This window comes from Mesoplodon bidens (assembly GCF_964165515.1).
Source record: "Mesoplodon bidens genome assembly, chromosome: 5".
Taxonomy (NCBI): Eukaryota; Metazoa; Chordata; class Mammalia; order Artiodactyla; family Ziphiidae; genus Mesoplodon; species Mesoplodon bidens.
In genome coordinates, this window is record NC_138161.1 from 59,973,077 (window position 1) to 59,998,636 (window position 25,560).

General features: G+C 40.9%; 1 long non-coding RNA gene across 1 annotated transcript in view; it reads left to right on the forward strand.

Annotated features, from left to right (window-relative positions):
* LOC308618220 overlaps window positions 1-23,904 on the forward strand; it is a 27,729-nt gene extending 3,825 nt beyond the window's left edge. Inside the window, exons 2-3 of the long non-coding RNA XR_014015977.1 lie at window positions 5,968-6,082; window positions 23,584-23,904. This is a non-coding gene — a long non-coding RNA (uncharacterized lncRNA). The remainder of the gene's footprint in view (window positions 1-5,967; window positions 6,083-23,583) is intronic.
* Window positions 23,905-25,560: the final 1,656 nt, after the last annotated feature.

The following is a 25,560-nucleotide window of genomic DNA, read 5'->3' on the forward strand; positions in this document are numbered from 1 at the left end:
GTATAGTCTGAAGTCAGGGAGCCTGATTCCTCCAGCTCCATTTTTCATTCTCAAGATTGCTTTGGCTATTCGGGGTCTTTTGTGTTTCCATACAAATTGTGGAATTTTTTGTTCTGTGAAAAATGCCAGTGGTAGTTTGATAGGGATTGCATTGAGTCTGTAGATTGCTTTGGGTAGTAGAGTCATTTTCACAATGTTGATTCTTCCAATCCAAGAACATGGTATATATCTCCATCTATTTGTATCATCTTTAATTTCTTTCATCAGTGTCTTATAATCTTCTGCACACAGATCTTTTGTCCCTTAGGTAGGTTTATTCCTAGATATTTTATTCTTTTTTTGCAATGGTAAATGGGAGTGTTTTCTTAATTTCACTTTCAGATTTTTCATCGTTAGTGTAAGGGAATGCAAGAGATTTCTGTGCATTAATTTTGCATCCTGCTTCTTTACCAAATCCATTGATTAGTTTTAGTAGTTTTTAGTAGTAGAAATTAAAGATGATACAAATAGATGGAGAGATATACCATGTTCTTGGATTGGAAGAATCAACATTGTGAAAATGACTCTACTACCCAAAGCAATCTACAGACTCAGTGCAATCCCTATCAAACTACCACTGGCATCTAGTAGTTTTCTGGTAGCATCTTTAGGATTCTCTATGTATAGTATCATGTCATCTGCAAACAGTGACAGCTTTACTTCTTCTTTTCCAATTTGGATTCCTTTTATTTCCTTTTCTTCTCTGATTGCTGTGGCTAAAACTTCCAAAACTATGTTGAATAAGAGTGGTGAGAGTGGACAACCTTGTCTTGTTCCTGATCTTAGTGGAAATGCTTTCAGTTTTTCACCATTGAGGATGATGTTGGCTGTGGATTTGTCATATATGGCCTTTATTATGTTGAGGAAAGTTCCCCCTATGCCTACTTTCTGGAGGGTTTTTATCATAAATGGGTGTTGAATTTTGTCGAAAGCTTTCTCTGCATCTATTGAGATGACCATATGGTTTTTCTCCTTCAATTTGTTAATATGGTGTATCACATTGATTGATTTGCGTATATTGAAGAATCCTTGCATTCTTGGAATAAACCCCACTTGATCATGGTGTATGATCCTTTTAATGTGCTGTTGGATTCTGTTTGCTAGTATTTTGCTGAGGATTTTTGCATCTATGTTCATCAGTGATATTGGTCTGTAGTTTTCTTTCTTTGTGACATCCTTGTCTGGTTTTGGTATCAGGGTGATGGTGGCCTCGTAGAATGAGTTTGGGAGTGTTCCTCCCTCTGCTATATTTTGGAAGAGTTTGAGAAGGATAGGTGTTCGCTCTTCTCTAAATGTTTGATAGAATTTGCCTGTGAAGCCATCTGATCCTGGGCTTTTGTTTGTTGGAAGCTTTTTAATCACAGTTTCAGTTTCAGTGCTTGTGATTGGTCTGTTCATATTTTCTGTTTCTTCCTGATTCAGTCACGGCAGGTTGTGCATTTCTAAGAAATTGTCCATTTCTTCCAGGTTGTCCATTTGATTGGCATAGAGTTGCTTGTAGTAATCTAATCTGGGTTTTTTAAAAGCTCCTTGTGATGGTGGTCTGCTTTAGGGATCCCTTTCTGGAGGTGACAAAGGAGTCACTGAGATTTAGGCTGGGCAATTTTGGCACCTTGCATCAGAGGATGAGCACTCTGGAGAATAGATTTGAAGGAGATGAGACTGGAGGAAGGGACTTAAGGGGATCTGTTACAAAAGCTGAGGCAGGAGATAATGAAGACCTGAATTCCAACACTGGCACTGAAGATGGACAGTATGACTTATTTAGATGTCTAGTATTTAGGTATTTAAATGTCTAGTATGACTTCCAGACTTTTGCCTTGAGTGACATGTGGCATCCAAAAGAAGAACAAATTTAGATACACCTAAATAATAGGAATAATGAGATAACTTTTTTTTTTTTTTTTTTTTTTTTGCGGTATGTGGGCCTCTCACTGTTGTGGCCTCTCCCGTTGCAGAGCACAGGCTCCGGACGCACAGGCCCAGCGGCCATGGCTCACGGGCCCAGCCGCTCCGCGGCATGTGGGATCCTCCCGGACCGGGGCACGAACCCGTGTCCCCTGCATCGGCAGGCGGACTCTCAACCACTGCGCCACCAGGGAAGCCCCATGAGATAACTTTTGATGTACTGAGTTTGAGATTGCCTATGGGCTGCCCACAAGAGTATGTCCAATTCGCCAGTTGAATAAATGGGACTGTAGCTCAAAGGGTAATTGCAAAGGGAGGGAGTAGAGATGATGAATATAGGATAACGTTTTTAGCGGCTTAGATGAGAAGGGAAGACAGAGTTTATGTCATAACAGAGAGATGTAGGATCAAGCAGCGTATAGTTTTGTTCTAATTTTAAGGATAGTGTATCAGTTAGGGTTCCACCAGTCAAACAGAACCAGTAGGTGATATATATGTGTATATATATATATATATATATATATATATATATGTATATATATATATATATATATATATATGTATACTTTTGAAAAGAAATTGGCTCACATGCCTGTAGGGGTTGAATAGTCAAGCCTGAAGTCCAAAGGGCAGGCTGTCGTAAATGGCAGTCTGGAAACTCAGGCAGGAGCTGAAGCTGCAGTCTACAGATGGAATTTCTTCTCCTTCTTGTCCTCAGGGAAACCACAGTTCTGTTTTCAAGGTCTTTTAAACTGATTGGATCAGGCTCATCCAGATAACCCAGGATAATCTCCTTCACATACAGTCAACTGATTGTAGTTGATAATCACATCTACAGGATGCCTTCACAACAACACCTAGACTCACGTTTGATTGAATAACTGGGTGCCCCAGCCTAGTCAAGTTGACCCATAAAACTGACCCTCACAGACAGAAAGTGGTTTCATCATCTGAACAGGCTAAGAGAAATGGGGCCAAAAGAGTGAGAGAAGCTGGACCTACTAAAGAGATAAAGGTGAGAGAATTGATGAAGAAAGGTCCATTATTCATTCAACAAAGTTTGTGAGCATCATCCCAGAGGAGACAAGCAAATGTGGGATCAAGAGCTTAGGTAGAGGGTTGTCTTAAAGATCAAAAAGCCTTTATCCTCTGAGCCAGGAAGAAAAATCAAGATAGCTTTAGACATGGCTATGTTTGGGGTACGGTAACAGAAAGATGAGGGAGCTCCTATGTTGTCAGTGAAGGAAGATCATTACCAAGAGGGGAGGGCAGGGAGATGGGTTCTGGGCAAGCAGTGGATATTTAAAATCAGAGTTTCCTTGAACTGGGGGATATGGAAGAGGCATGTGTTCTGTATATTAGGGAGAAAGTAAGGATTTACGGCTACGTTTTTAAAATTTCAAATTTGCAAAGAAAGACTGCCACAGACACAAATGACCATGAAATAGACAGAACCTTGTGCATCTCATTAGCAATTCAAAAAATACAGATTAAAATAATTTCGCGGTATTGTCATATAGACAAAGAGTAAAAGCATGGTGTCTCATGTTACTAGGACTTTGGACAAAAATTCAGATACAAAGTGATCCTTTGTTGTTGTAATCATGAAAATGGAAATTGATATATTCACACAATGAATCAGTGGCTTTCTAATATTTTGGCAGTGGAATTCTTTTTCCCCCACAAAATCTTAACACAGAAATCAAATATATAAAACAGTAAAAGCAGAATTGTAGTGGTTTTCTCTCAAAGGAGAATGCAGGGCCCTCCCATAAAGGCATCCTGCCCAGGCTCCTAGAAGTACCTCATAAGACACTTCCTAGGAACAGTTTGGAATCCACTGTTGTAAATAAATAAATATGTGTTGATGTGTGCAATTGTTTACCATACATTAAGGTGTTTTCTAAAGCAGTTTAGAAAACTCTATGTACAATGTGATTACATGCAAAAATATACCTCCACACAGAGAAAAAGGTCTGGAAGGATCTAAATGAAGGTGTTAACAATGATTATATTTTCAGCAGTAGGATGGATCTTTTTTTCTTCTATGAGCTTATTTGTACTTTCTAAAGGAAAGAAATACATGTTGCTATTGTAATGAGAAAAAATTATTTTTAACGTTAAGTGTGTATCAGACTCTTAGGATGTGTGTGTGTGTGTGTGTGTGTGTGTGTGTGTGAGTGTGCGTGCATACACCAGCATATTCGGAGACATACATTTTTTGGCCCATCCAGCTACGGTCTTTCAGCTCTAATCTCATGCTTCTGTACTTTGCTCTGTGATGCGGGGCTGGGATTCTGCAAAACCACATGGTCTTTGCCGGCTGGTGGTTATACCCATATGGACCACTAGAGGGAGATTGGAAGGCCGGAGGAGGAGAGAAATTCCTGTTTGTTTTCTTATTCCTGGTAGTGTTGCCAGGCAACAGCTCTTCATCCCAGGTAATGACAGTTGCTTCTAGTCCCTGACTCATTTTTACACACTGGCAGAACTAACTGACCCCTCTAAGGTACTAACAGCACCTGGATGATGTTCTTTTGTCAAAGATCTGAGTCCCAGTTCTGCATATCACTTCCTCCAACAATCTAAATTCTAGTCTTCTCCTTGTCTCCCCAGCTCCAGGGCTTATAACTGCTTTCAGCAGTTATCTCTGTGTTACCTCAGTGTTGCATGTGTGCTTTTAAGTTCTTAAACATCTATTTAACCAGTTCATTATATTAAATTCTCTCTGGTGAAATACTTAGTATGAGTCTGTTTTACTAACATGATTCTTAAACAAGAAGTGGTCCTAAGAAACAGCCCCTCAAAATGGGATTCTGAGGTTGCTCTGAGCTTATCTTTAGCTTTGAACACCATAGTGATCTCTTTAGCAAGGGGAAATGGGATTTGAGTATCCATGATACTCTGTGGCATCACACTTAATCACCTGTGGTTGATTTGATGAAATGCCTTCTGTGGCCCTAAGAGGGACCAGATGACTGTTTTGATAGCAGTGATGCTTCTACAAGAAATAACAACCTCAGATCATTAACTCTTAGCTCAAGTCACAGAGAATCAGAGAGTTTCTATAGTGGCTCTAAAAGAATCACCTGTTTCTTATAGCTGCAGGGCTGACCTTGACCCAGAATTTAATTTTGTGGGTTACAGAATTTCAACCAGAATTGAATTCATAGATTTGAAAATCTTGTATGTGAAAGTTAGGGCACTGACTGGTAAGAAGAACTCTGAGACTTGGAATAGGAACCATCTAGTTTGACTTGGGAAAAGCTGAGAATCTTGGAGTTGCTTGCCTTCTTGTGTCTGAGGGAACTTGTGTTAAGACCCCATAATAACCTCAAGACCCACTCCAACTACTTCCCATCACCTCTAGAGCTAGCCCAGTTCAGATATCAGTTTGCTCCAAGGGGACAAGTACAAAGTCTGACATGGAAGGAGATGGTTTACTCCAAAATAATTGCAAAATGTTGCTAATTGACAGAAATGGAAATAATAGTGGATTTTAAGTTATTAGACTAAAAGAGGAAGGAATATAAAACACTGGATTAGACCAAATGTATTGATAATGGGTCATTATTACAGTTACTAAAGATGTTAGTTAAGGACTTCCCCTGTGGTCCAATGGTTAAGACTGCACACTTCCACTGCAGGGGGTGCGGGTTCGATCCCTGGTCGTGGACCTAGGATCCCGCATGCTGCGTGGTGCAACCAAAAAAATAAAAAAGATCTTACAGTTAGAAGTGTGTCTAATGATTTTCTTGGTTGCTTGAAACTTGAACTCAACTATAACCTATACTCACTGAAGGTAAAATACCAGATTTTTCCTGGCACAATGTAGAAGGAGGAGTCAAAGACTCAGAGAGATTGGAATGATGGGGTGCATATATAATCTGACTTGCACACCCATCCACCCCCAACTGTGTCCTTTGAGAGGTCACTCACCCCACTGACACACTGAGAAAGTCATTAATGACGGGCTACTCTTGTGTCCTCACAAAGTTCTGTGATGGCTGTCTTCTGTAGGCTACGGTGATGGTAGAAGATACCGCCATTGAAATCGGCTCCATGATTTCACTGAAAATGATGGGATCCCAGAATGACAAAGGCCAAGTGGCAACAATTAACTACAAGAGACAAGGTTAGTGCATTTACTATAATGGGCAATAGAGGCAAAATGTTAACCAAATATTTTGACTAGCAGGAATCTTTAGTAGTAGCTAATTGATCATGGTGCCTGTAGGAATTGAATAGATAGCAGCCTGTTAAACTATTACTTCATTTATATAGCAGGGACCAGAAACCTAATCTGAGCACCAAAATGGAGAGGAGACATGACTCCTTACTCAATTTCCAGACTTAAACAAGTTCAGCAGCACAAAATCGAAGCTGGTACAAAGATGCTTATCAGTGTCATTTACAGGAACAAAACTTTAGAAACATATAAGTATCCATGTATCAGTTATTTATTGCTGGTTAGTCAACATATTCACGACTTAATCATTTTATTACTTACAGTTCTGTGTGTCAGGAGTTTGGGCAGAGCTCAGAAGGGATGGCTTGTCTCTCCTCCACATAGTGTTGGCTGGGAGGGCTCTACTGGGTCTAGAGGACCTACAATGGCCTCACTCACAAGTCTGGCACTCCCATTGGGATGGCTCAAATGACTGAGGGTGAACTGGGATGGCTGTGGAATTAACCGGGCTCACACATATGTGTGGGGCCTTGGTTCTCCTCTATGTGGTTTCTCTCTCCACATGGCATCTATCCTCTAGGACCCATCTCCCCATGTAGACTCCCTCTCCAATAGGATAACCTGGACTTCTTCATGCAGCAGACGGATCCACCCTGAGCAAAAGCAGATGCTGTATGGCCTCTTAGAGTCTGAACTCAGAAGTCCCCAAATGCCACTTCCATCACACTTTATTGGTCAAAACAAGTCAGAAGGGCAGAATAGATTCAAAAAATGGGGAAACAAACATGAGCTCTTGTTGGAAAAAGCAGTAAAGATGTATTGCAAAGAGGTGTGGACACAGAGAGACCCAATTCAGTCACTGGGTCCATTGTCAATAACCTATTACAGGCTAACAAGAAACATATCTCTTAAAAAATTAAGGTACATCCATACAATGAAAAACAGAGTAGGCAAAATTGCTGTAACAAACAGACCCCCAAATATATAATGGTTCAAGCACAATAGATGTTTATTCTCACCCACATTGTGTTCAATACATGATTATTCAAAATTTTAGTCTCCTTCCATCCTTTGACTTTGAATTCCCCTAGGGCCTTGTCATCATCTACATCTAGCTGTAAGAAAAGATAACATAAAGGATACACACCTGCCTCTTAAAAGCATTGGCCCAGGAATAGCACACATCACATGCATTCCTATTCTTTTGGCTACACGTAACTGCAGAGGAGCCTGGAAATGTAGTCTAGCTGCATGCCCAAGGAGAAGGAAATGGATTTTGATGAACAGCTAGAAGACTCTGCCACAGTCATTTTTTAAAGATAGGCAGTGGCACAGGGAAATGCTCACATTATATTAAATGAATGGAAGGCATTACAAAACTTTATATGACTCCAAGTTGGGGAAGGGGCAAAGAGAAATGTGTATCTGGAGTGAAAATGGTACCAAGATATTAATGATTTTTGTTTCTGGTTGGTGAGAGTACAAAAGTTTTATCTTTTCATTTTCAGAATTGTGTTCAGTGAACACAAATGACCTCATAACATGATAAATAATATTTTTAAATGTTAAAATATCTAAATTATAAACTCAAAGCACTCTTTTAGCATCATTGCTGACAATCAGTCCGTCTCAACTCCTAGAAGCTCATAGAAATGTAAAGAAAAAATGCCCATTGATAGATAGCATTATTTTTGCCACTCTGTTTTCTGAAGTATTTAGGGACAAGCATACAATTTTAATACAGACAATTCCTAATTTAGAAAAGCCATTTCTAAGTGCATTGTTTGAAACTGAACATCTTTGCCCATAAAGTGAACGTAAAACATGATGATGAGGAACCAGAGCCAGCGCCCCAAAGCCACTTTCCTCCAATCACTCATGTGATTGGTTCCGGCCAATGATGTCCCGGCCATTGGTTCTATAGAGGACAACTATGGATTCCAGGATTGTTACAGAAAAGTGCTTTCCACCATCAAGATTAAAACAGCAGGAGCACATCTTCCCTCAGCTTGGGTCACCCTCACCCCCAACAAGCTCTGGCACTCAGAGTGGGAGCTTACATCCTGCCATGTTCCCAGAACCAGTTTCTCTACCAGGTGGGAAGTGGGAGCTGGGATCTCTCAGCAGTGAGCCCCTGGCATGACAGGAGCAAGAAGGTGGAGGGGAGAGCTGGGTTCTAGGCCTGGGCAGGGGTCCCCATGTGGCATGGCCACATTAAGACCCAGGATTCATGGGCTTCCCTGGTGGCGCAGTGGTTGAGAGTCCGCCTGCCGAGGCAGGGGACACGGGTTCGTGCCCCTATCCCGGAAGATCCCACATGCCGCGGAGCGGCTGGGCCGGCGAGCCATGGGCCGCGGAGCCTGTGTGTCCGGAGCCTGTGCTCCGCAACGGGAGAGGCCACAGCAGTGAGAGGCCCGCGTACAGCAAAAAAAAAAAAAAAAGACCCAGGATTCTGAGGGAGATACAGTGGTGGGGTATCAGATTAGGATGATGGGAGAAATGCTAGGGACTCCTAAGCTGGGGAAGAGATGTTTTTCCCATTCACTTTCCCCTTCATAGATGTAGTGATCTTGAATACTTCAGTTCCTCTCCATCCCAAGTCCTCTGTCATCCCAGTTCCTTCACTGTCCTCAGCTCCAGTAACCTTCACATTCACTTCACTTCAGTCACATGCTCTCAAGTCATATCCCAAATCTTGCCACCATCCAGAATTACTCCATATCTGGTATCATAAATGCAGACATTTTTCTTTCTGATGATAGCGTTCTATCTTTTCAACTTTCTTACTCAAGTTATTTCTTATAAATCTGATCTTAAACCTTACTGGATCACCAGTCCTTACCCTCTTACTGTCTTCACATCACTACCCTTCTTTGTATACAGCTTAGATTCTCCCAGTCCATGGCACGCCAATGTTATCAATCCCCTCTCCCCGTTACACTTCCATCACATTTGGCTAGCCAAAGTCCAACCCTTTATTAATTCCACTCTGAATTTTCTGTAATTATGGGGGAAAAAAAACTGAAGTCCTCAGACAAGAACTCTCTCAACTTACTAATGCCAAACCTACAAATTTACCTGTCCCTCCACTACCCTATCTTCCATTCCTCCAGTTACAGTGCGTAAGGCGATCCTCCCCTCACCTGAGGTGAATCCCTTCACTGGCTGTCACCATCCAGTAAAAGCTTTTTCAGAAAAAGGATCATGTATGCTTGTTAACTGCTGCCTTCCAGGACCTAGCAGAGTATCTGGCATATAACAAGCACACAGTATTTATCAAATGAATAGCTTTGGTGAGTTAAGGAAAAGATAGGGACAGAGAAAAGGAGTAAAAGAGTTATTCTTTCTATCCTATTTTACTGTTTTTGGTCAGAAGAGAGAAGAGTACTTTGAGGAGGAAAACAGCATTTTTCTCATACATAAAGGACAGAGGTTGATCAAGAATTGACAGTATTTGAACTGTTAATAATTCTTACATTTCAAAAGTCACCTGAGTGGGTGAAAGTCATTTCCATGGCACCTATTAGCTATGTATAATTTATTTTCCTGAGAAAAATTCTTCCTTTAGAATAAATTTCCAAATAAATGCCTTTAGAATAAATTTCTGTCATCTAGAATAATTTTATGTACAAATCCTGTTCATCCTTTAATTCCTAGTTCCGATGCCCCTTGTTCACCTCCCCCCAAATCTGGAACTTATCTCTTCCATCTCTGAACTCCCATCTCACTTTCTCTCTACCTCTCTTTTATGAGACTGACTGCCCACAGTCTGCCTTGTTCTTGAGACATTTGTACCGAGCTCAGTAAGCACTTTCACTCAGGGATGTATATCCTCCCTCCTGCTGGCACATGGGTGCTCAGTAAATACTTGCTGAATAAATACTGAATGAACTAAGTAATGAATAAAAAAGTCTTTCAATAAGAATCAAATACTAGCCTGGCATCAAGAATTTCTTAATTCAAGAAACACAGTAGTTCTAGAAGTCACGGGAACACATTTGAAAGGCTAGGCCTACATATGCATAATGTATTAATAACCCATACGATAGTCTCCAAAAATTTTCCTTGATTCTAAAAGGCATCCTGTCACAGGTTTTAATTTAAAAAGCATGCTTCTACGTGACTATACTTTTTGAAAATGTTGGCATTTTTAGGGCTGTTAAAAAAACAAACATTTTCTTTCAAAATGTAATTTGCACGCAAAAGCCTTAAGGAGACAGCCTCTGACTTGTACTCAGGAACTTTCAGAAGATACAAGACTAACATGTTTCATTTGAATTCCTGAAGTGAATTTTGGTTTGGATTTTGATCTGAATGTATAGGTATAAATCCCAGTTTAAGATCTGGAGTATATAAGAATTACAATTTTCTTGGGTCAAATGCTGATTTTCACTTTATGGAAATGTGTAAAGATAACCCCTTACAAGAATCTTACAATTATCTAAAGATACATGAAGTGATGATTGAAGAAAAGGAAGAGTTTAGAGAAAAAAAGATGAGAAATGAGTTCCCAAAAAACAGAAGTAAAAAGAGAGTGGAATTAAAGCACCCATTATTGAGAAATCAGACTCATAGAGCAACCTTTCAAACTCCATTCAATATATATTTTATTATAACATTTAGCTTCACAATAGAGTATAACTTAATAGCTTTAAGTGTAATTATTCCCCACGGACCTTTACACAGACACCTTAACAGCATTTGCTGAGGAAATCCACAGTCCGCAGTTATGGCTTGCTCAATACCCACCTCTCCACCAGAGGGCAGCAAGAGGCTGTACCCAGATTACTCTCTAATGGCTCCTGGTTTAGTTAGAAGCCAAGCAGAACCTAATCTACATTCCAGCTCGCCAGTGGAATCCCAGCTTCACAACCTCAGACAGAATGGAGACAAATCGACTTATCCCTGGCAGAAGAGATTCAAATTATCAAAGAAACGTCTTACAGCAAAGTAGATGCACATGATTTCAAGGCTTTGCCCCTAACTTGGAAGCAAGTCATGTGACCTGAAGGCATAGTTTTGGCCAGGAGTGGCATAACCTAAATTTATTTTCAAGGCACAGAGTCACTTGAACCTGAGAATGGCAAGCCTTAAAAAAAAAAAAAAAGTTGATAATCAGATAATTGGATATATATTTTTTCTACATTAAAGACTCAATGCCCAAGAACTGACCTTGGAGAAAGTGAAATCATTATTCCTGCTCTTTGACAGCCTTGAGGCAAAATTTCCAAGTCAAATTTATAAGGTGTATAGGGATTTGGTTGCTTGTTTTGCTTTCTTCTCTCTTGCCAGTTACCTCCTGAGATCCGGGCATGGATCAGTAAAATCCCTCTGCCGTGGCTGCCAGCAAGTCTGTGCCTGATTCGGCGCCTTTCTGAAAAGGTACCAGGGCCTCTAGTGGAACATAACACCCTAGTACTAAGCCAAGGGACAGAGCCAAGCCACATTTCAGTGTCTGCCGCTGAACCAAGCTCCGAGCAGGGGCCACCTTTTCTGCCCAAGAAGTTGTTAGTGGACTCTTTCAAGTGTTTGCTTTTGCGACTAAACTGGTCAAGAAAATGTTTTTTAAAATTAGGGTTCACTCAGAAAGGAGATAGTCTATCTACACCTGACATTTTCAAGAGACACATCATCTGTGCACCCAGATACACTCACAAAAACACACATACAGAGATGCACACTTGCCAAGAAACAAAAAGTTCTCAGGAGAATAATGGTCCTGAAAGCTTTCTCTCTTTTACACCAGTATTTATTGCTATCTCTTCTCATAAAATCTACTGTAAGAGATGCTGGCATAACAAGAATTTTGCCTCAGGAATATATAAGAAAACATGATCAGGGCAGTAAGCAGATGTATTCAAATAGTGACAAGGTACTCAAGTGTGATAAAGCCAGTACATGGAGTCACATCTAACTCAGGTCAACTCTAGAATAAAAATGAAGGATATTAAAATTGGCATGGAAACTCTCCCCCTATGAGCATGTAGGCATCACAAGAACAGGAATGTTTAGTTCCTTGTTCTAACAAGAAGCTATTCAGTTCCTCATTCTGACCTAAATGCCTAGAACAGTTCAGATGCTCAATTAATATGTCAAATGAAAAAAGTGCTTAAGAAAGTTACTGCATCAGAGACCAACATCTCTTAGTAAGTCCATTTCAGATAATCTTTCACCCCCTCCAGCATGAAAGCAGATCATGATTTCTTCAGTTGAACACTAGCTGATGTAGTTGTCATGAGTCAAGGGGCCATGTTGTATGCATCTTTAACAACAGTCATATCCAGAGAGGCAAGCTGTTTACACCATGGGCACAGATGCTGACTGAATAAATGAAGATTCCCATCTCACACTCTCTCTGGGGTAGTGTTGCCAGACTGAGCAAATAAAAATAGAGGATTCACAGTTAAATTTAAATTTCAGATAAGTGAATTTAGCATAGGACAAAGACTTATACTAAAAAAAATTCACTAACTAAAATTCAGAGTTAACTGGGTGTCCTGTATTTTATCTGGTAATCCTAATCTGTGGCATATACTACAGCATTTTGCTCTTCCTGAGCAAATCGTGGGAGTATTGTCTAACTTTTAAATTGTTGGACTTCCCTGGTGGCGCAGTGGTTAAGCATCGCCTGCCAATGCAGAGGACACGGGTTCGAGCCCTGGTCCGGGAAGATCCCATACGCCCGTGTGGTTCCCACATGCGGAGCAACTAAGCCCGTGTGCCACGACTACTGAGCCCATGCTCTGGAGCCTATGAGCCACAACTGCTGAGCCCATGTGCCACAACTACTAAAGCCCATGTGCCTAGAGCCCATGCTCTGCAACAAGAGAAGCCACTGCACTGAGAAGCCCACACACCGCAACAAAGAGTAGCCCACACTCGCCACAACTAGAGAAAGCCCTCAGGCAGCAACAAAGACCCAACATGGCCAAAAATAAATAAATTAATTAATTAATTAAATTCTAATTAATTAATTAATTAATTGTGACCTTTCTCTCGGGTGACATAGATTGTATCTTTTTTTTAACACCTTTATTAGAGTATAATTGCTTTACAATGGTGTGTTAGTTTCTGCTTTATAACAAAGTGAATCAGCTATACGTACACATATATCCCCATATCTCCTCCCTCTTGCATCTCCCTCCCACTCTCCCTATCCCACCCCTCTAGGTGGTCACAAAGCACCGAGCTGATCTGCCTGTGCTATGCGGCTGCTTCCCACTAGCGATCTATTTTACATTTGGTGGTGTATATATGTCAATGCTACTCTCTCACTTCATCCCAGCTTGCCCTTCCCCCTCCCCGTGTCCTCAAGTCCATTCTCTACATCTGCATCTTTATTCCTGTCCTGCCCCTAGGTTCTTCAGAACCTTTTTTTTTTTTTAATTTTATTGTGACCATCAGTTGAAGGTCAGTTGAAGGCTCTTCTCATTTAAATCTTTATTTGCTCTTGCTAAAATAAATATTTTTATGGGGGAAAGCACTCCTTTAAGAAGACCTTCTGGGGACTTCTCTGGTGGCACAGTGGACAGGACTCTGTGCTCCCAATGCAGGGGTTCAGGGTTCAATCCCTGGTCAGGGAACTAGATCCCACATGCATGCCTCAGCTAAGAGTTCTCATGCCACAACTAAGGAGCCCTGGAGCCGCAACTAAGGAGGCTACATGCTGCAGCTAAGGACCTGGCAAGCCACAACTAAGGAGCCCACCTGCTGCAACCAAGACCCAGCACAACCAAAATTAATTAATTAATTAATTTTAAAAAAGATGACTTTCTGTCTTCAATCATAAAATCAGATTTAAGAATAAAGAAAAAAATAAGATGCAAATATAATTCTGACAAAATAACAATTGTTCTCCAAAATAAGCCCCCAAACTGAAATTAAAATGCCTAGGGTACATTTATAGTTAGCGCAAATACTAAAGGAATAAACAATAATTTTCAATTGATCAGCTAGCATTTTGTGAACGCTTGTGGCTTTAAGAATGAATAAATAGAAATGTTAACAGGAGGGGGGGAAACATCACAGAAGCACTGACTTTTAAAATAAGAAGGAGCAGGGGCTTCCCTGGTAGCACAGTGGTTGAGAGTCCGCCTGCCGATGCAGGGGACACGGGTTCGTGCCCCGGCCCGGGAAGATCCCACATGCCGCAGAGCGGCTAGGCCTATGAGCCATGGCCGCTGGGCCTGCGCTTCCGGAGCCTGTGCTCCGCAACGGGAGAGGCCACAACAGTGAGAGGCCCGCGTACCGCAAAAAAAGCACAAAAAAACGAGCAGTCACATGTAGAGAAGCAGTCACAAGAGCCTCTACAACTAAAGGAAATGAGAGTTGCGGTTAGGGCAGAGTTAGTAATACACAGCAAAAGAGAGCTAAAATATTTCTTTTTTTTTTGAATTTAATTAATTTATTTTTTATACAGCAGGTTCTTATTAGTTATCCATTTTATACATATTAGTGTATATATGTATACACTATATACATATACACTATATACATATATAGATTCCATATATATGTGTTAGCATACGGTATTTATTTTTCTCTTTCTGACTTACTTCACTCTGTATGACAGTCTCTAGGTCCATCCACCTCACTACAATTAACTCAATTTTATTTCTTTTTATGGCTGAGTAATATTCCATTGTATATATGTGCCACATCTTTATCCATTCCTCTGTCGATGGACACTTAGATTGCTTCCACATCCTGGCTATTGTAAATAGCGTTCCAATGAACACTGTGCTACATGACTCTTTTTTTTTTTTTTTGACATCTTTATTGGAATATAATTGCTTTATAATGGTGTGTTAGTTTCTGCTTTATAACAAAGTGAATCACCTATACATATACATTTATCACCATATCTCCTCCCTCTTGCATCTCCCTCCCGCCCTCCCTATCCCGCCCCTCTAGGTGGTCACAAAGCACTGAGTTGATCTCCCTGTGCTATGCGGCTGCTTCCCACTAGCTATTTATTTTACATTTGGTTGTATATATAAGTCCATGCCACTCTCTCACTTCGTCCCAGCTTACGCTTCCCCTTCCCTTTGTCCTCAAGCCCATTCTCTGCATCTGCGTGTTTATTCCTGTCCTGCCCCTAGGTTCTTCAGAACCATTTAAAAAAAATTTTTTTTAGATTCCATATATATGTATTAGCATATGGTCTTTGTTTTTGTCTTTCTGACTTACTTCACTCTGTATGACAGACTCTAGGTTCATCCACCTCACTACAAATAACTACAAAAAGAAATTTCATTTCTTTTTATGGCTGAATAATATTCCATTGTATATATGTGCCACATCTTCTTTATCCATTCCTCTGTTGATGGACACTTAGGTTGCTTCCATGTCCTGGCTATTGTAAATAGAGCTGCAATGAACATTGTGGTACATGACTCCTTTTGAACTATGGTTTTCTCAGGGTATATGCCCAGTAGTGGGATTGCTGGGTCGTATGGTAGTTCTATTTTTAGTGTTTTAAGGAACCTCCATACTGTTCTCCATAATGGCTGTATCAATGTACATTCCCACCAAGAGTGCAAGAGTGTTCCCTTTTCTCCACACCCTCTCCAGCATGTATTGTTTGTAGATTTTTTGACGATGGCCATTCTGACCAGTGTGAGGTGATACCTCATTGTAGTTTTGATTTTCATTTCTCAAATGATTAGTGATGTTGAGCATCCTTTCATGTGTTTGTTGGCAATCTGTATATCTTCTTTGGAGAAATGTCTATTTAGGTCTTCTGCCTATTTTTCAATTGGGTTGTTTGTTTTTTTGCTATTGAGCTGCATGAGCTGCTTGTAAATTTTGGAGATTACTCCTTTGTCAGTTGCTTCATTTGCAAATATTTTCTCCCATTCTCAGGGTTGTCTTTTCGTCTTATTTATGGTTTCCTTTGCTGTGCAAAAGCTTTGAAGTTTCATTAGGTCCTATTTGTTTATTTTTGTTTTTATTTCCATTTCTCTAGGAGGTGGGTCAAAAAGGATCTTGCTTTTGATTTATGTCATAGAATGTTCTGCCTATGTTTTCCTCTAAGAGTTTTATACTGTCTGGCCTTACAGTTAGGTCTCTAATCCATTTTGAGTTTATTTTTGTGTATGGTGTTAGGGAGTGTTCTAATTTCATTCTTTTACATGTAGCTGTCCAGTTTTCCCAGCATCACTTATTGAAGAGGCTGTCTTTTTTACAATGTATATTCTTGCCTCCTTTATGAACAATAAGGTGACCATATGTGCGTGGGTTTATCTCTGGGCTTTCTATCCTGTTGCATTGATCTATCTTTCTGTTTTTGTGCGAGTACCATACTGTCTTGATTACTGCAGCTTTGTAGTATAGTCTGAAGTCAGGGAGCCTGATTCCTCCAGCTCCATTTTTCGTTCTCAAGATTGCTTTGGCTATTCGGGGTCTTTTGTGTTTCCATACAAATTGTGAAATTTTTTGTTCTAGTTCTGTGAAAAATGCCAGTGGTAGTTTGATAGGGATTGCACTGAGTCTGTAGATTGCTTTGGGTAGTATAGTCATTTTCACAACGTTAATTCTTCCAATCCAAGAACATGGGTATATCTCCCCATCTATTTGTATCATCTTTAATTTCTTTCATGAGTGTCTTATAGTTTTCTGCATACACGTCTTTTGTCTCCTTAGGTAGGTTTGTTCCTAGGTATTTTATTCTTTTTGTTGCAGTGGTAAATGGGAGTGTTTCCTTAATTTCTCTTTCAGATTTTTCATCATTAGTGTACAGGAATGCAAGAGATTTCTGTGCATTAATTTTGTATCCTGCTACTTTACCAAATTCAGTGATTAGCTCTAGTAGTTTTCTGGTGGCATCTTTAGGATTCTCTATGTATAGTATGTTATCTGCAAATAGCGACAGCTTTACTTCTTCTTTTCTGATTTGGATTTCTTTTATTTCTTTTTCTTCTCTGATTGTTGTGGCTAGGACTTCCAAAACTATATTGAATAATAGTGATGAGAGTGGACAACCTTGTCTTGTTCCTGATCTTAGAGGAAATGGTTTCAGTTTTTCACCACTGAGAATGATGTTGGCTGTGGATTTGTCATATATGGCCTTTATTATGTTGAGGAAAGTTCCCCCTATGCCTACTTTCTGGAGGGTTTTTATCATAAATGGGTGTTGATTTTTGTCGAAAGCTTTTTCTGCATCTATTGAGATGATCATATGGTTTTTCTCCTTCAGTTTGTTAATATGGTGTATCACATTGATTGATTTGTGTATATTGAAGAATCCTTACATTCCTGGGATAAACCCCACCTGATCAGGGTATATGATCCTTTTAATGTGCTATTGGATTCTGCTTGATAGTATTTTGTTGAGAATTTTTGCATCTATGTTCATCGGTGATATTGGTCTGTAGTTTTCTTTCTTTGTGACATCTTTGTCTGGTTTTGGTATCAGGGTGATGGTGGCCTCGTAGAATGAGTTTGGGAGTGTTGTCCCTCTGCTATATTTTGGAAGAGTTTGAGAAGGATAGGTGTTAGCTCTTCTCTAAGTGTTTGTTAGAATTCAGCTGTGAAGCCATGTGGTCCTGGATTTTTGTTTGTTGGAAGATTTTTAATCACAGTTTCAATTTCAGTGCTTGTGATTGGTCTGTTCATATTTTCTATTTCTTCCTGGTTCAGTCTCGGAAGTTTGTGCTTTTCTAAGAATTTGTCCATTTCTTCCAGGTTCTCCATTTTATTTGCATAGAGTTGCTTGTAGTAATCTCTCATGATCCTTTGTATTTCTGCAGTGTCAGTTGTTACTTTTCCTGTTTCATTTCTGATTCTATTGATTTGAGTCTTCTCCCTTTTTTCCTTGATGATTCTGGCCAATGGTTTATCATTTTTGTTTATCTTCTCTAAGAACCAGCTTTTATTTTGTTCATCTTTGCTATCATTTCCTTCATTTCTTTTTCATTTATTTCTGATCTGATTGTTATGATTTCTTTCCTTCTGAAAACTTTGGGGGTTTTTTGTTCTTCTTTCTCTAATTGCTTTAAGTGTAAGGTTAGGGTGTTTATTTGAGTTGTTTCTTGTTTCTTGAGGTAGTATTGTATTGCTATAAACTTCCCTCTTAGAACAGCTTTTGCTGCATCCCACAGGTTTTGGGTCGTCGTGTTTTCATTGTCATTTGTTTCTTGGTATTTTTTGATTTCCTCTTTGATTTCTTCAGTGATCTCTTGGTTATTAAGTAGTGTATTGTTTAGCCTTCATGTGTTTGAATTTTTTACAGTTTTTTTCCTGTAATTGATATCTAGTCTCATAGCATTGTGGTTGGAAAAGATACTTGACATGATTTCAATTTTCTTAAGTGTACCATAGCTTGATTTGTGACCCAAGATATGATCGATCCTGGAGAATGTTCCATGAGCACTTGAGAAAAAAGTGTATTCTGTTGTTTTTGGATGGAATGTCCTATAAATATCAAGACCATCTTGTTTAATGTATCATTTAAAGCTTGTGTTTCCTTATTTATTTTCATTTTGATGATCTGTTCATTGGTGAAAGTGGGGTGTTAAAGTCCCATTGTATGATTGTGTTACTGTCGATTTCCCCTTTTATGGCTGTTAGCATTTTCCTTATGTACTGAGGTGCTCCTATGTTGGGTGCATAAATATTTACAATTGTTATATCTTATTCTTGGACTGATCCTTTGATCATTATGTAGTGTTCTTCTTTGTCTCTTGTAATAGTCTTTATTTTAAAGTCTGTTTTGTCTGATATGAGAATTGCTACTCCAGCTTTCTTTTTATTTCCATTTGCGTGGAATATCTTTTTCCATCCCCTCACTATCAGTCTGTGTGTGTCCCTAGGTCTGAAGCTTGTCTCTTGTAGACAGCATATATGCAGGTCTGTTTTTTTTTTTTTTTTTTTGCGGTATGCAGGCCTCTCACTGTTGCGGCCTCTCCCGTCACGGAGCACAGGCTCCGGACGCGCAGGCTCAGCAGCCATGGCTCACGGGCCTCGCCACTCACAGCATGTGGGATCTTCCTGGACCGGGGTACGAACCCGTGTCCCCTGCATCGGCAGGCAGACTCTCAACCACTGCGCCACCAGGGAAGCCCCTGCAAGTCTTGTTTTTGTATCCATTCAACCAGTCTTTGTCTTTTGGTGGGAGCATTTAATACATTTACATTTAAGGTAATTATCAATATGTATGTTCCTATTACCATTTTCTTAATTGTTTTGGGTTAGTTATTGTAGATCTTTTCCTTCTCTTATGTTTCCTATGTAGAGAAGTTCCTTTAGCATTTTTTATAAAGCTGGTTTGGTGGTGCTGAATTCTCTTAGCTTTTGCTTGTCTGTAAAGGTTTTAATTTCTCCATCGAATCTGAATGAGATCCTTGCTGGGTAGAGTAATCTTGGTTGTCGGTTTTTCCCTTTCATCAGTTTAAATATGTCCTGCCACTCCCTTCTGGCTTTCAGAGTTTCTGCTGAAAGATCAGCTGTTAACCTTATGGGGATTCCCTTGCATGTTATTTGTTGCTTTTCCCTTGCTGCTTTTGATATTTTTTCTTTGTATTTAATTTTTGATAGTATGAATAATATGTGTCTTGGCGTGTTTCTCCTTGGATTTATCCTGTATGGGACTCTCTGTGCTTCCTAGACTTGATTGACTATTTCCTTTCCCCTATTAGGGAAGGTTTCAACTATAATCTGTTCAAATGTTTTCTCAGTCCCTTTCTTTTTCTCTTCTTCTTCTGGGACCCCTATAATTCAAATGTTGGTGCATTTAATGTTGTCCCAGAAGTCTCTAAAACTGTCCTCAATTCTTTTCATTCTTTTTTCTTTATTCTGCTCTGCTGTAGTTATTTCCACTATTTTGTCTCCCAGGTCACTTATCCGTTCTTCTGCCTCAGTTATTCTGCTATTGATTCCTTCTAGAGAATTTTTAATTTCATTTATTGTGTTGTTCCTCATTGTTTATTTGCTCTTTAGTTCTTCTAGGTCCTTGTTAACTGTTTCTTGCATTTTGTCTATTCTATTTCCAAGATTTTGGATCTTGGAAATAGAATCTTGGATCATCTTTACTATCATTACTCTGAATTCTTTTTCAGGTAGACTGCCTGTTTCCTCTTCATTTGTTTGGTCTGGTGGGTTTTTACCTTGCTCCTTCATCTGCTGTGGTCTTCTCATTTTGCTTTACTTACTGTGTTTGGGGTCTCCTTTTTGCAGGCTGCAGGTTCGTAGTTCCCGTTGTTTTTGGTGTCTGCCCCCAGTGGCTAGGTTGGTTCAGTGGGTTGTGTAGGCTTCCTGGTGGAGGGGACTAGTGCCTGTATTCTGGTGGATGAGGCTGGATCTTGTGTTTCTGGTACACAGGAACGCATCCAGTGGTGTGTTTGGGGGTGTCTGTGGCCTTATTATGATTTTAGGCAGCCTCTCTGCTAATGGGTGGGGTTGTGTTCCTGTCTTGCTAGTTGTTTGGCATAGGGTGTCCAGCACTGTAGCTTGCTGGTTGTTCAGTGGAGCTGGGCCTTAGCATTGAGATGGAAATCTCTGTGAGAGCTTTTGCCGTTTGATATTACGTAGAGCTGGGTGGTCTCTGGTGGCCAATGTCCTGAACTCCGCTCTCCCACCTCAGAGGCACAGGCCTGACACCCGGCTGGAGCACTAAGACCATGTCAGCCACACGGCCAGGTACGTGGGGAGTTTCTTGCCTTTTGGGGAGTCTGAGGTCTTCTGCCAGTGTTCAGTAGGTGTTCTGTAGGAGTTGTTCCACATGTAGATGTATTTCTGGTGTATTTGTGGGGAGGAAGGTGATCTCCACGTCTTACTCCTGTGCCATCTTGATGATCTCCCCAGATTGTATCTTTTTTACTTTGATGTAGAAATGCCACTGTAGTATAATGATGACAGTGGGTTCCATTTAATTCCTTTAGGTGTGCCATCGAAAATTCCAGTATTTGGAAATGTCCTCTGAACTCAGAGTTTTGAACACCACTAGTATAGAGTCTTTGGTATCAGCCTTGTTTTATCTAAATGAAGGATCTGCCCTATAACATACTTTATCCCCTATACTTTGGAAGATAATTTCTGGGCAGATACCTTAGTTGAGAAGGTTGAAACTAGGCTTAGGAGGTCTTGTGTTTCCTGAGTCATTTCCAGCGAATTATCAACCGTCTGATCATGAAGTGGTGATAAAACCCAATTCTGGGAGTTGGGCAGGAATTCATAATGCAAGAGTGTGGGGGGAAAGTATTGAATTAAGTAATGCTAATATGTACTCAGTTTTACCAACATGAATATGGCTTAGAAAAAGTGATCCCCTGACTTCTGTCCACAAACATCATGTATTAGTCCCGGACCAGAGCCAGTCTTTCCTGAGAACCCATACCTAGCTGTAAGCTAAACAAGTGATCAGTGCCTGGTTATTGTCTCTGAGGGACCTGGTCCACCTTTACACAGAGCTCAGCCCTTGTACTTCATGGCTCAGCTCAGCCAGAAAGCTCAGTGGATAACCCTGGGTGACTTGAGTGTCGGTGGGGGTGGAGGTGGAGGAGTTGCAGGGGGCAGAGGAATTTAGCTGGTAATCAAGGAAGGAATACATAGGAATGAACTCTTTTCCATAAGAAAATTTTTGTTCAGCTAACCTCAAAGCTTAGTTTTAGAATTTCATAAAGAAAATGTTCCTTTGTCACTTGTAAACATTATTGCTTTTTATTGAACTATACTATAAATGCGTACCATTGAATAAAAGGAGACCAATTAAATGAATAAAAATAAAACTCTTACCTTCCTAGAAACCTCCATTATATTATATGGCATTTAAGACCTTTCACAAATTAACACCAATCTATCTTTCCAACCTCATTTCTTGCCACTTCTTTCTAGGACTGTCATACTCTACCCCAGGGTTGGGTCTTCGTTGCTGAGCTCGGGGTTTCTCTATTTGCGGCGAGCAGGGGCTACTCTTTGTTTCAGTGCGTGGGCTTCTCATGGCGGTGGCTTCTCTTGTTGTGGAGCACAGGCTCTAGGCGCATGGGCTTCAGTAGTTGTGGAGCATGAGCTCAATAGTTGTGGCACATGGGCTCAGTAGTTGTGGCTCACGGTCTCTAGAGCACAGGCTCAGTAGTTGTGGCGCACGGGCTTAGTTGCTCTGCAGCATGTGGGATCTTCCCAGACCAGGGCTCGAACCCGTGTCCCCTGCATCGGCAGGCAGATTCTTAACCACTGTGCCACCAGGGAAGCCCTCTACTTATTCTTGAAAGCCTAAATCAAATGCTATCTATCTGTATAGTTTTCCTTACAATCTATGCCAGCATGATTTCCTTCCCTGCCTCTGGCTGCCAGAGGCACTGCACACATCTTTACTACTAGTACTAATGGTGTTTACCACACAGAGCTGCGATTATCCCCTCCTCTCAAGAGAGTGAGTTTCTCAAGAGCAAGGTCTCTATATCCACACTACCCAACACTGTGTGTGTGTGTGTGTGTGTCTCACCAAATATGCACAGCACTCAAATAGATGTTTATGTAAGCACAAGCCAAAGTCCTGAGTTATAACATTTACTCTATATTTCCTAAAGGAATACATGGATTTTCATATTTATCAAGTAGATAAAATTAGACTAGACCCCACTAGACTTCTGTGCTTCAGCAAATCTGGTTTACTCACCATTTTCCAAACACGCATGGTAATTTCCCATCTTTACACCACAGTTGAAATTTTCTTCCCCTGAAAGCATCTATTCTCATTTCTCCCAGTTAAAATCTTCCTAAACACCACCTCTACTTTTCACAACTCTAGACACACACTTACTCACATGCCCACACACTATGATCTCTCCCTTCTGAAAGCATCTTTGCTTTTTTTCTCTTCTTTTCTAGTTCTCCTCATTCTCCATCTTATTCCCAATGGTCTTCTCTTAAAGTTGGATTCTGCTCCTTGAAGGCAGAGACTCTATCTTCCTCTTTCTGCAGCTCCTCACCAAGGGACTTGCACATACTAGGCACTAATCAAGAATTTGTTGAATAGAAAAAATCAGAGGTCGTTTAAAAAATACTCAGTTCCCACCAACAGTGCAGGAGGGTTCCCTTTTCTCCACACTGTCTCCAGCATTTGTTGTTTGTAGATTTTTTGATGATGGCCATTCTGACCAGTGTGAGGTGATAATTCATTGTAGTTTTGATTTGCATTTCTCTAATAATTAGTGATGCTGAGCATCTTTTCATGTGCCTCTTGGCCATCTGTATGTCTTCTTTGGAGAAATGTCTATTTACGTCTTCTGCCCATTTTTTGATTGGGTTATTTGTTTTTTTGATATTGAGCTGCATGAGCTGCTCGTATATTTTTGAGATTAATCCCTTGTCAGTTGCTTTGTTTGCAGATATTTTCTCCCATTCTCAGGGCTGTCTTTTTTCTTGTTTATGGTTTCCTTTGCTGTGCAAAGGCTTTTAAGTTTAATTAGGTCCCATTTTTATTTTTGTTTTTATCTTCATTACTCTAGGAGGTGGGTCAAAAAAGATCTTGCTGCGGTTTATGTCAAAGACTGTTCTGCCTATACAGTGGAATATTACTCAGCCATAAGCAGGAACGAAATTGTGCCATTTGCAGAGACGTGGATGGACCTAGAGACTGTCATACAGAGTGAAGTAAGTCAGAAAGAAAAAACAAATGTCGTATATTAACGCATATATATGGAATCTAGGAAAATGGTACAGATGAACCTATTTGAAAAGCAGAAATAGAGACACAGACATAGAGTGGGATGAATTGGGAGATTGGAATTGACATATATACACTATTATGTACAAAATAGGTAACTAATGAGAACCTACTGTATAGCACAAGGAACTCTACTCAGTGCTCTGTGGTGACCTAAATGGGAAGGAAATCCAAAATGGAGGGGATATATGTATAGGTATAGCTGATTCACTTTGCTGTACAGCAGAAACTAACACAACATTGTGAAGCAACTATACTCCAATAAGAAAAAAATAGTTCATATCCAGAGACAAATGTAAGTGTATACAGAAAGGAAGGGGATTGCAACCCATCATGGGGAAGCTTTAGAAAGATTAATTCACCTGGGTCAGGAAAGCATGGAGGTGCATTATCAGGCAACCACAGTAGTCCAAGGGTAAGGTAAAGCCATCGCTTTGATGATAACAAAGATGTCGGGAACAATTCCAAAAGGATGGGGCACAGGATTTGGTACCTAACTTGAAATGAGGCAAGAGAGAGAGAGGAGTAGGAGTAAATAATATTCAGATCCTGATTCTGGGTGCTGGGATGATGACAGCATCACTTACCGAAATATACGGTTTTGGGGGAAAGGGTGAGTGCAGCAGGTGAGTGTCAGTGAGCCACCGCAATAGAAGTATAACAGAGACAGTTGGAAAGGTGAGCGTGAGGCTTAGACAAGCAGGGGAGCCCAGTGACGGAGTTCGGGAGTCAGTCATATAGCTGAGGCCAAGGGGCAATACAGGGTGACGGAGGGGTGGGGTCTGTGACACGAGGAGAGGAGAGGGGCTGGTGAGGGAGGCGGGCGGGAGAAGGGGAAGGGGGGCACTGCAGTGGAGTAGCATTTCAAGGGCTTCAGCACTGCAGGAACGGTAAGAATGAGGGCTGGCGATAGGCCAGTGGGTATGTTGATGTGGTGGTCTGCTGCCTTTCTTTTTTTTTTTTTTTTTTTTTTGCTGTGTTGGGTCTTTGTTTCTGCGCGAGGGCTTTCTCTAGTTGTGGCAAGCGGGGGCCACTCTTCATCACGGTGCACAGGCCTCTCACTATCGCGGCCTCTCTTGTTGCGGAGCACAGGTTCCAGATGCACAGGCTCAGTAGCTGTGGCTCACGGGCCTAGTTGCTCCGCGGCATGTGGGATCCTCCCAGACCAGGGCTCGAACCCGTGTCCCCTGCATTAGCAGACTCTCAACCGCTTCGCCACCAGAGAAGCCCAGTCTGCTGCCTTTGAGGATGAGACTCGTGGGGTAGAGGGGCTGAAAGCCAGACTGCTAGGAGGTATGGAGTGAAGGAGCAGTGAGAATGTAATGGCTAAGACAGAAGAAACCGATTTCCTCAACAAGTGTGTCAGTGAGAGGAAGGCCGTCGGTACCACAATAGCTTGAGGGCATAGCAGGGTTCAGAGAGGTTGTGTTTGTTTTTAGGTTGTGTGAGACTGGAACTTGTTTGTTGACAGAGGGAAAGGAGCTCGAAAGTAGGAGATTTGGAAGCTATGAGAGGGAAAATGTAATAAGCAAAGTCTTGGAGGAGGTGGGATAGGTTTGGAGTCTCGGTGGAAGGGCTGGCTTTGGAAGGAGAAAAGACCTCTTCCTCCAAGAGAGAAGGAAAGAAAGGGGGAGGAGTGAGGAATCACATGACTAAGGCAAAGAGGAGGGTAGAGGGGCCTCACCTCCACACTTTCTTATCCACCAGAGCAGGAGGGGAAACCCTGTGCCCAGGTGTACCCAGTTTGTGAGGCTGGAGC